Here is a 12,801-nt window from a genome sequence, read left to right on the forward strand (position 1 = left end):
AAAACTGTACTATCAGTTGGCACGCATGCCGTGTGTTCGCCACCGCTGGCGTAAACAATCTACAACAGATAATCTTTGTAACAAATACTCAACTCGTGTCATTTTCGTAAGTATATAATATTTATGCTTCGGTCTCGAAAAAGAGCAATAAACGATGAAAATTTTGCAAGCCATTCGGCGAACAACCGGCAAAGCGCGATATAACAATCACCATAGTTTGTAGTGAAGCGTTTTAATGTCTCAAATAAAGATGCAGTAAACATTTTACATCGTTATTAAACTTTACGATACAGGTGTAAAAGATTAATTCCGGAATGAAATGCATATTTCACGGTTTTATTGAAGTTTTCATTGTTATATAGGGTAAATGCACTGGTATCCGGACAGTTAACTATTTTCTCACCTTATTTTCGATTATCTTTTCCATTTTTAGAAGAAAACAAAATATGTTATGATTTATAAATGTTTACATATATATTCTTTTGGTTTATAAATATTTTAAAAATCTATATTTAGGTAAATTACTATCATATTTCTCATGTTAAGAAAAATGGTTGGTTTTTTTAGTCTCCGGACACACAATCTTAGTTTCCGGACGTACTATTTTTAGTGGTCGGACAGATTATTTCGTATAGAAAATAAGACAAGTATTGGTGTTAAAAAAATATTTTTTCACGTTTAAACAATTTTAGTTAATACAGTGATGCAATAAAAGCAGAAATAGTTCACAATGAGCACTCAAGCAACTGTTAACTTAAAAAAAAAACATATTTTTATTTATTAAATGTGTTTCTTTCATATAGTTGTGTCGAAGTAATTTTGAGTGCAAATTGAGCAAAGCAAAATGAAATAAAAAACTGAACTTCATAAATCAAATGGTAAAACTAATAAACATCTCAAGTGAGTTGACCAAATTTTGACATTAATTTATATTACATCCAAAAAATCTCAAACTGTGTAACTTTTGTTTGTGTTCTATAATATGCAAAGCAGGCTTACAAAAAAAAACATACTTGAGAACTGCTGGCAACTAAATTATTGCCATTGATAATTTTAGAAAGGTTCAACACTTCAGTCACCATAATTATATTTCCAAACACACTAAAATAAATTTCAATACTAATCCTAATCCCTTCTCTGACGAAAAATAAATGTTTTCAAGTGCTATTTTCAATCATAAATATAAAAGAGAACTAAGTGTAAAAAATCCATGCTTGAATCAAGCACTCTTCAGTAGTTTTACAGAGAAAAAAATGCTTCAGTGCTATACCCCCAACCCAATAGCCTGGATATGTGACTTAATGTCTAAACACCTACAAATCCGGAACCGTAATACGGGTGTCTGAGTGATTATACGGGTGATAAACATATTAATTTAGGTCTAAGTTTAAACAAAAATTACATACAAAATCTTTTAGTGATGCTTCACTATAAGATAACATAGACATTGTCCTGCATTTAAGGTGAAACCAACGAACACATCCATCACAGCCAATGTTCTTTAATAAACCATCCTCAACATCACTTTCTAATTCATCAGAACAATTTTGGCAAATCGCCTTTTTTGCTTTCCTTTTTTTTATTTTTATTATTTGTCTTCTCTTTTCTAAGGAAGACCTTTCATCTTCTATGAATTGCTGTACTTTTGTCATCCTTCACTTTTTCTTCTATGATATTCCTCCACGCTTCCGAAGAAATGGCGCTTGGTGCTTTGACAGTGTCTTATTATTCTATTTTTTACTCCCAAATTGAGTAGGTTTGGGGTAAAAAAGATGAGATTTTAATGTTAAATTGCTCACACTTGATAAACTGGTGCTTGCATTTGACGTACTCGTACCAGGTATTGGAGATAATTGTGTAAATACATAATAATTAATTAGAAAATAGCTTTGTCCGGTCATTCAATATTGAATTTTAGTCGCCGGACAGCAGGATCAAAATTATAAAATCGTGTCCGAAAACTAAAAATATTTACAATTCTATGTTTGTCCTTTTCTAACTTGTATAAAACCAAGCAAGCCTCGATGTGATACTGTACACACACAAATACTCAATGTCTCTTATAAATTTAGTGCCCGGACACTACGTCCGACAACTAAAAAAAGATAAAATTTTGCACTTTAGTTGCCGGACACCAAATATTTAACTAAATTTAACAAAATACATTATTTTTATCATTGAATAATATACAAGAACATATTACTGAATAATATGAAACATCTTTGAAGCGAATAAATGAAATAATCATAGTTTTAACGTACTTTTTGTATCCTTCGTTCACTAATTATTTTTTAAGAAATCGAATATTTTTTTTGTTGAGTCAGCATGTGCACCACTACTAATGTAATACTATAGAATGAATTCCTTTGTGCGTGACAAATATAATTTTATTGGTCAAGGAACAATACAGGCACAATATGTGAGTCATCCTTCATATGAAACTCTCATACTTTGCTTATTTTCGTTATATTTGTACAAAACTGTCCGTATACTGAAGCTGTCCGGGGACTAATGCAGTTACCCTACTCGTACTTGTACCACGGTGACAGGAGATTGCACGAAAGCATGTAATCATAAAATGTCTATGCCTGTATTTCAAAACGGTTTATGGAACGTTTGTCGACAATCTTCGACGTAAGTAGGTATGTATCTACATTTTTTTAAACATTTAATTGTGTAATTCTTAATTCAAGTGAATGTGTAAGAGGTTTGATCAATACACGACTTGCAGTGTATCTCTACGATGGCAGCGGCCGTGAGCATTAATCGTTGAATAATCGCATTTTTTTAAATCAGCCTTTTTCAAATACCATGTTGTTAGGATACAACGGTGTATCATCGACAGCTGGTAGGCGTGTCGCGAAATATTTAACCATTCTTATAAACAATCACAAAACATAATATGCAAATCAATACATTCGCTTTAACATGTAAGAATTATTAACTAGTTATCGACCAAAAAACTAATTCGTACAATTTATTATCATTAATATTATTTACAATTGGCGTAGAATTGTAATTATTTTATTAATTTTGTGGAAAAAAGTTTTAAAAAAATCATTTATGTACAATACAGATTCTTCCGACTAACGATGCTTTTGCATACAAGGGGGTGCGGCCTGTCACTACACACAATTCTACGCCCAACATTTATTAATTAACCACTAACTTGGTAAACCATATTGAAAAATAGATAGGTATCTCTGAATTTTAGAAATACTTTTGGTAAGGAAAATTATATTGCTGCGTAAGTAAAACGGTTAAAAAATTTCAACTAGATACAAGGTGGAAATAACCTTTAATTTATGTCTTCGTTACGAGGGGTCCGTGAGGTCCATTTTAAATTAGTAATAGGCAGGAAGTCCCTGATAATTACTGATACTAACTGAACTATAGTGGCTATAAACAAAGAATGTATTAGGTAGGTACAGTTTTATATACGGAATTCTTCATTCGACCATAAGGTACACATTTTGGAAAGGTAAATGTACCCGAAACGCTGCAGTGTCCCAAGGTGTTATTAAATAAATAAATTTGTTTCGAGTGAGTCAGTTGTCAGTCGCCCGGTCTCATTCGGGTCAAAAGTAAATCACTCACGCCTGTCGGATCGCAACACACAAACTTCCAACGTGATGTTGATCAGTGGCTAGCAAAGTCCAAGTGTACCCAAGTCAATAATGAAGTAAATACGAAAGTATATAAATATGTTTTAAATATTTTATATGTATAACAAAAATGGCTCGGCAAAATATAAGAAGGGCATATACCCGTAACGTAACTATGAGCATTATCAAAGTAAGACAAATAATAGGTTTTAAAAAATTGAAGATGCCATGGTAAAGTAAAAACCATTACGCATCTACGATATAAAATCTTTCAAGAGATGTTGACGGATGATACCAAAAAAAAAAATCTTCACTGGACGACTGGGCCCTCTGTTTTTCGAAAAGCTAATTCAACATATAACTTAATACGGGATGTCTTTAGACTGACAAAATTCCATCTGACCAACACTCGTATTCGAATGGTACTGTTTTTCAGTGGCAAGTGATATTACTTACCGACCTTACAAAGACTGATATGGGTATGTAGTAGTATATGTATAACTCCGTTTGTAACGAGAAGATATTGGTAGAGAGGGCCTAAACGGTACTTGCTCTTTACACCTCTCGCGCCATGCGCGTATCGCACGGCCACTCACAGTTTGCTTTGTCGCTTAATAAGACAACTAAACATGCAGAGCCTTTATGTGCATGTCCATTCAATGTGTATGTGCGACGTTCGACCTAGGTCGGCTACGACAGACGCCCCGATAGTCTCAACATAATTTGTGTTTTATTTAAGCTGACTGGATCCTGGAATTCTACGATTCTACGAATTTTTACCGACAAGACATTTTAGAAGCGCTGTGTGGTATTCATGAGCTCCACATAGGGAACGTCCATGGAGTTAGAAGAAAGGTTAGATTTAGAAACACGAATAACAAGATCTAGAAAAGAAAAAGAAGAAAAAAATGTGTGAATTAATAGTTATTAGATCAGAAATAATAGTTGTGCAATGTAAACTCAAACCCTACCATTTTTAAATAAACATAAAGAAGTTAAGACATAAATTAATTTGTAAGATAAAAGATAAAAATTAACTTAATATATACCTACTTAACCTAAATTATTTTGATCTACGGTTGGTATCTATGCACCTCTGCGATAGCCGAGCGTTAACGTGTCGGCTTATTTAGTAGTTGGTGTCAGGTTCCCGCGTCTGGCAAATTCTCACTTTTTAAAATGTGTGTTAGGACGTAATAGATTGAGCATGTAGCCAATATTTATTTTTCGTAAAAACAAAAATCCGTAAATACAACCCAATCTATGGATGCCCATATAATCCACTTATGCGCATCTATTATATACACAATACTGCTTTCGGCCGCTACGGCAGCTATATAGGGTATGTTTTTACTATTGCAACAATTACAATAAATTATGTAGTTGTAATTGTTACAATAAGTGCCATGTTTTAACAGCATCTCTCTTGGCTATGCTAAATTTTAAAGCGAGATAGACAGTTTTGACTGTTTAGACGGCTTACTTATTGTAATTGTTTCAATACGTGCTAATACTTCGATACAAATCTACCCTAGATAGCTGCCGTAGCGGCTGAAAGCAGTCTTTTGTGAAGAATAGATGCGCTGATCGAATAAGGTAATTTACTAAACTTTTTATATTATTTTTCATTATTTAAATGGACTGAGGTAATTTGATAAAACGTATTTTATTATAATTTATTATGTTTTATCTACTCATTTTTCATGTGCCGAATGTAACTTATTTCAGCTTTTCTTTTTCAATTAGTAAAACATTACATTAGCAAATCCTCCCGAATTGTAAATTGAATTATACTGAAAAAAACTGTATAAAAAGAATGACTAACGTATCAACCGCCTTGATCCTTTATTGGGATTATCAAATAAATTAACGGTTACATACATTTTTATTTTATTTTGTTAAAGGCAATTGAATCCGTGTAGATACAGAGTAAATTATTATAACACCTTCTCGTGAAAATTTAATTAAATTTATACGTTAATTTGAAAAAGTTCCGTATGTACGTAAAAGCTTAGTTATGCTGAAATAAAAATACACGATTTTCCGCGTCCATATTTGCTTTTAAATTAAACTTTCCGAGCATTTATAGCCAAAAATGCTACTTATTTTTAGCACGTGTGTGCCATTTTACGACTAAAACACTGCAACAAAATGAAATTTTATTTCTCAAAATGCTAACTTATATTTCGTTTAATTTAATAAGTTCGAAAGGAAAACAAACAAAAAAAATAACAAACCTCATTTCTGGAATCCTTAATATCAGGGGGAAATACTTACTCATTACTGTTTGATTAGTAATGTATAGATATAATTATTATTGACATTGTTAATCTTGATGTAGTATTGTACTTACGTATAAAGGATATTGCGAATGGCATATTTTATTTTTAAATACCTAATTCACAAATTAAATTACGGTAATATGTAAGTAACTACGTATTGCGCGACTACATAATTTACTGCATCGTACTTGTGTAGGTACCAATGTTATAAATTATTTATTTAGTTAGAAGTTAGATAATACTAATAAGGTACGACATTCGATATTCTTTGACTTAACATCTTGTAAGGCTAAGCCGTTATAAGATAAACGTTCATTGGTATGTACCATGGTTTATGGTCACTACACTACAGCAGTGAAAAATACATATTATATTTAGTACCGGTTCACATCAATAAAAAGTTATAAAATACCTATGCGATACGTTTCGGATAAAAAATATAAGTAATAATAATATTGTTTAAAGGTTACATAGTTATCACTTTAACGAAACACAAAAGGGGCGATGTAGAAGCACTCTGTGTAGTCCGAAAAAATAAATTACCATTTTCAATACTAATTAAATCACATGGCTGCCTTCCATAAAATGGACTAATGGATGTTACCTATATTGACTTAATTTTAACCAGAAATGGTTCTCAGCCATTCACCCAGTTCTCTGGATTATTTCTATGAATCAAATACGAGAAACTAACGACTGACCCACGGCTTCAGAGAGCTTCATCACTTCTTTCACGGTAAAGTAAAATTGAGGAATAAACTTGACTATAAAATTTCGTGAAATTAAGTGTTTAATGGCATCTCAGTAGTTACTTATACTGATAACTGAGAATCAAAAGTGTTAACAATATATTATGTGCCATTAAGATGGTGAACGAAACAAAAAAGTTCAATGTTTGTCGTTTCCGCTTGAACGTGTTCTGTTTCGACATTACCGCCACCTGCCGGCCTTCTTAGCGAATACTTTCAGAACTTACTTTTGTATACCTGACAGTCAACCAACGGTGAGCGAGTTGTGGGTTGTCTGTATCATATACCTATCAGATTGTCTTTTCGTAGCGGTAAAATACCGTATTCAAAAGAACAGATGAGAGCGATGGTAGAAATGGGTGGATGCAGGGAACTCAGAAATAATGGGAACTGAAATACATAACGGGTAAGGCGATAGCAGGTAACTGCCTCTAGTAAGAAAGAATCCGGGTTAAACTTACACACGTGTCAAGAATACATTTTACATCGAATACTGAAAACTGCTCTCGGTTTATGCATTTACGCTCATTTAATGTTGGTGTATTACACACACTATTGCACGTGCGTAATGCGTGCTTCATTTTCGTAGGACACTCACACATTCAAAACCCGGAATCAACATGCGGCGTATTGAATATAGCCTATCGGTATTCTATTTATTATCTGTTCTGTGGGTGAATGCTATCCAGCAAACATCGAAAATGACTAGGGATTACAATACCGGTATTTCAAAACCGGTATTCTAGTATTTATCAATACCGAAATATTGGTTTTAAAAATCCAAAATGCCGGAATTTTCGGTAGAAAGCACACTCGTTTACTTTGTTGAAATGAATTATAAGTTATGTGCTGCTAAAATGCAAATATATTGAGTGAATCTAACAAAGGTGAAAAAATAATAAAACAAATTTTATCAAATATATTTATATAAGTAATTGCCGCGATGAATTATCATAGTATTACTTCGAAATAGAAAACATCCGTGACAAAAATGCTCAATTATTCTATAATAATTATTGATGACTGCACAAGCGTTGAATTTAAGAAGCCTTTCCTGCAGCCGGACTTATTTGCACTTGATGAACTTTTGAGGCCTTTAGTTGAAATTATCAATATACTCAAATTATTTGTAAACAATTAGTGTATTGAGCATGTAGCCAACACCAATTTCACGTTGAAAAATTCCACATCGCACTGTATTTTTTTTAACTATATCTGATCATAAGAAAATCATAATATTATGGACCTCAACATAGTGAAGATTTGTATTACCAGATTTTTGTTTTTTACGAGAAATGGATGTTAGCCGCTCGCTCAACCTATTCGGTCCATACGCTGACTTCAAACACACATGGATAAGATTATGTGTATTTGCCAGACCCAGAATTCGAGCCTCGTATTAACGATATTATAAGCCGACGCGTTAGCCACTCGGCCATCATGGGCGTTGTGTATAGGTAACAATTCAATTTCTTAAAAGACTTTCCCTTGAAGACCGAGATATTTTTGTCAACTTGCTGAAAGATATGCCCTATAAGTAAAACTTATGGATTCGAAAGAGTTTTATCATTCTTCCTAAAACTCGCTTGATACTCGTATATTGCATTTATAAATGGATAAGAGGTTTTGATGAACGTATGTATTCACTAAGCTTATACCTTAACTAGCAAATTTCAATACTTTCAATTAAACGAGCAACCATAAATTTTTGATTTCCCGATATCTTAGAAAAGCACGTTTTCAGATATAATTTTTCTTTCATTTCAACCATACTTAAAATTAAATACTTAATATGTATATTTACAGCACTCTCTTTGTATAGATTTGCCGTATGAAAACTGCTTACTACACAATAGAGAAGGTTTCTGGGATAATTTAATATTTTAATATAAAACAGCAGATGATAATAATTTATTTTTCTACGGTTGTTTAAAGAAATTGTTAGTATAAAAAAGACAATTCTCGGTGGGTAAATATAAATACCTATATTATATTATACATTTAAAAATCCTTGCAAATAATCTCTAATAGTCTTTGGATTGATAAAAAACAAGTTTCAATAAAATAAAAATTTATAAAGAACAAGGAATTAAAACGTTAATATTTAAAGCCAAGTATCATTATTTTTTTAAATGATAGGTCTATAGGACATAGGTAGATAGGTACTATTATGATCTCAAAATACGTTAGGTCAACATACAGAACGGAAAATATGATTAGCGCATCGTTAATAAAATAAGACATCGCTTATAATATGAGTATTTTTACTCATTAGACTAATGTCGAATTAATATGAGAAAATTAAACTTTGGATCGTTTTTTTTTAATGTAAGTACCTAGGTATGTGTAGGTACATAAGTTTTTTTTTTAAATTCAATTACAAAAGCAACTGAAATGAGTATACTTTTCTAGAAATGGAAACCTTAATAACAAAAGGTTCAAGCTGCATTAATTTTATCCATACCACTATTTTTCTTAATCCCCCATACTTATTCGTAATCTAATCACTTAATAGATATAATTTTTTAATGAATATTAATGTAGGTACCTACCTATGTTAGTATTTACAATATCATCAAAGATAAAAAAATCGTTCGCAAAAAAACAGTCGCGAGCAGTAATAATAATTAATATCGACGAATCATTCAGTCGAACAAACCAGTTGCGATGTCATTGCTACGTTTAATATTATTTTTTATTGCCCAGTATTTTATTTAGTAAGAATATCGTTATTTTAATTGGTGGAGCTAAAAGAGATAAAAAGAACGGAGAGATGGGGGCAAGATCGCGGCCAAATGGCGCGTTTCATTTTAATGAGCGGGAATTATTACAATACAGTCGGTGGACATTATACCTATCTACTATATTTAATTATCGAATGAAAATCGAAACAAATGCTTAAAAATAAACAGATATAGTCACTGGCGATATATAACGCGACGATAGGTAACAATACAAGTTATATACCCCATGTGTCTTGGGAGGATAGTAGTTAGGAGGAAATCTTATTTAGGTATGGTCCCAATATGCTCCATTTGAACTCTAAGCTCAAATATGAACCATACATCAAGATCACGCATAAGATGGATGACATTTATAACACATTTATAACAAAAATTGATAATGAACTACGGTACGCAGGTATACGTATACATACAGTGGGTATCATTGTACCTATATAACGGCGATGCAGAAGAAATACAAAATTAAAGGTTGTAAGTACCTATGTATTTTTATAAAAAATCGTTTATGCAATGCAAATTTCTCGTCAAATAAAAAAAATATACAAATATATCAAATTTTTGTGTTAAAGACTATCAACAAACAAAACAAGAAAGTCGAAATATATTTAGATCAAAGAAACAACTATTAATTAAAAGCAAAAAACCTGCATTCTTTGGCCATATTTTTCGCAATGATAAATACGTATTACCTACCCCCCCCCCCCCAACTCATAATGCGATGAATGTTACAGGGTCGATATAACGAGATAATTTTGGCTACGAAACCTCAGTCAGTCGCGCAATGGTTATCTGCTACGACTGGCTCAGAATAAGAAGATTTAGGAACTAAATTTAATATAAAACGTGTACGAATTGTCAATGAATAACGAATGCATATTGTAAAATGATACTATAAGTCGTCAGTTTTGATTAGAAAAATGGATAAAAATGAATCTAAAAATAGAGGGCTCGTCATAAAAAAAATCTTACGCGATCGTCGTCGGCCTGCTCCCAACAGATCGGAGTAGGTACATAGGTACTTACTAGAATCTAGATTAGCACGAATAAATTAAATGTGTAAAACTTTTTGGATCCTTTTTATTTATACCGATTCAAGCTTTAGTATAAGCTCGTTTCGATATAAAAAATCAAATGACTACACAATTTTTTTTAGGAAAATCGATGTAGGTACTTAAATAAAAGAATATACCTAATATCACATACAATAATTATTAAAAAATCTTCCTAACTCGGTCAAGAAACCTTATTAAGTATGCTTGTATATTCCAGTTGATAGACTTTTATAAAACAATATTTCGATAAATAACCACTTATTTTGAATACATGTTGAACATACTTTATTTGAAAAGAAACTGACAGTAATAAAATAATTAAGTATCTACGAATATTTGAGCTTTGCAAAGCAACAGGCTAAGAAATCAAATTTAAAACAAAAATATCCGGCGTACATAAAAAGGTAAGCATGCGAATTACACTTTCAAAGTGTGTATGTCGAGGGAAAAGGTCTAGCAAAAGGTAAAAGTGGATAGATTTAATAATAATAAACTTAAACTAAATGCTGGGGTAGTTAAATGGTGAATATTAATACTGGGAAGCTTCGGAATTCAGTGAAAATTACGCACACGTGAGACAGTTCTGGACAGGTAAATTTATTAGGGGCTCAGTGGAGAGAATAATTTAGTAAAACAAATTTAACTGTGGGTCGCTATATTGTTATTCTCAGTAAGTATTTGAAGTGAATGTCAAATTGAAGCTACAATTTAGAAATTTAGAAGTAATTGTAAGATAATAATTTACATATTTATATATTTACTACAAATATAAGGTCAATATTTGAATATTATAGTTATATGGCAATATAAGTATAGTAATAATATTTATAATAGGTATATACAAAATTATTTTTAATAACGATTTTAAAAATGAACTCCCATTGCGCCTAAAACACCAAACATTAAATGGGTGTGCACTCTGAGTAATGTCATATTGATGCGAAACATATCACAAGGTAAAAAGGGTAGGTGAAGAAACATAAAGTAGCACAGTGGTTTTGAAAATGATTTATACAGGAAAATAAACAAAATATCCTGTGTAAGGGAGTGTACTGAAAAACATACATGGAAATGGCACGATAAAATGACATCTAAAACGAGACAATTGCTGGTCAATTTATTTAGGCATCTAGCAGTTTGCAGGGTGAAGGAAGATCCAATATACAAGAATTTACTTAAATAACCCTTAATAATAAACTATTATATCATTACATCAACAATAACATAAGTAATTTATAATTTAATGACGAAAGTTAATATACTTAATATCCATAATAATTTGACATACGTACGATAAACAAGAAAAAATAAGTAGAATGGAATCTTTGAAAACCCAAGATTTAAAAGTCGGTTTTAAAATTAAAGTTTTACTCCGTGACTTTTGAATAAAGCTAAATATACCTTAACATGTTTGGGTAATTCGATACAAATTGACCAATAAACAGTGACCACCATATGAGATAAGAATTAATAGTTAATTTATTTGTGAATTCAGTCACCGCAAAATCATGCTGGTGGAAAACGGTGAAGTGATCACATGCGAGATCGCATCCGCTTAATTACTTCTCCATGAAGTGAAATGATTTCCAGTCAATGAATTCTCGGTGACTGTGATCGGTGACTCGAAGTGAATGCGATCGGGAAAATCACCAAGACGTCCCCGCATGTTACACAATAGGTACGAGCACCTACGTACAATTTATCAACACATCGAGCTATGCATACAATTTATGAACATACAGCATTGGATTGCAATAAAATTAAACATAATAATATTAAAATGTCACCGTGTGAAAAATAAGTAGGTATGTACTTAAGTAGGAGCATATTTTATTTCTGGTCACCAAAACTAATATAATATATCTACCTAATATTTTTTTATTATTGAAACAGGATCAGGATTTGTTGGCAATAGGTATGAATTATTATTAATGCCGCAAAAGAAAATTTAGATGCTGCCTACAATATATAGGTATATGCCACGACCTTTACATATATAAAGTGTTATTAATGAATTCCGTATAAAGTATCTAACTATATTTCAGCGTTTGCTCGTGATACTTCTGTATACTTAGAATTGATCACATACAAAATTACTTTAATACAACGCGGGATGATTTATATGTGAATTTTATAACATTATTGTGAACGAAGTACCCAAAAATTCTTACAATTTTGTTGAAAGTTATATAGCTTTAGAGTTTAGACCGTTATCCGACTATATTGCACTAGTCATATAGAATATAACAATATTGTAGATGTAAAATCTTATATAATTCGCGAATCAGGTAAATTATATAATCGAAGGTTATATTTTTATCCTGACATATTTGCTTCTATGACTGCCTCCTAAAGTGTTAATGCATGCG

The 12,801-nt window shown here is 31.7% G+C and overlaps 1 protein-coding gene across 1 annotated transcript in view; it reads right to left on the reverse strand.

The window, feature by feature from the left end:
• LOC147079194 (uncharacterized) overlaps positions 1 to 12,801 on the reverse strand; it is a 766,028-nt gene that overhangs the window by 185,525 nt on the left and 567,702 nt on the right. The gene's annotated exons all lie outside the window — the stretch shown is intronic.

This window comes from Rhyacophila brunnea, unplaced genomic scaffold (assembly GCF_057557595.1).
Source record: "Rhyacophila brunnea isolate RB1 unplaced genomic scaffold, BYU_Rbru_1.0 scaffold_10, whole genome shotgun sequence".
NCBI lineage: Eukaryota > Metazoa > Arthropoda > Insecta > Trichoptera > Rhyacophilidae > Rhyacophila > Rhyacophila brunnea.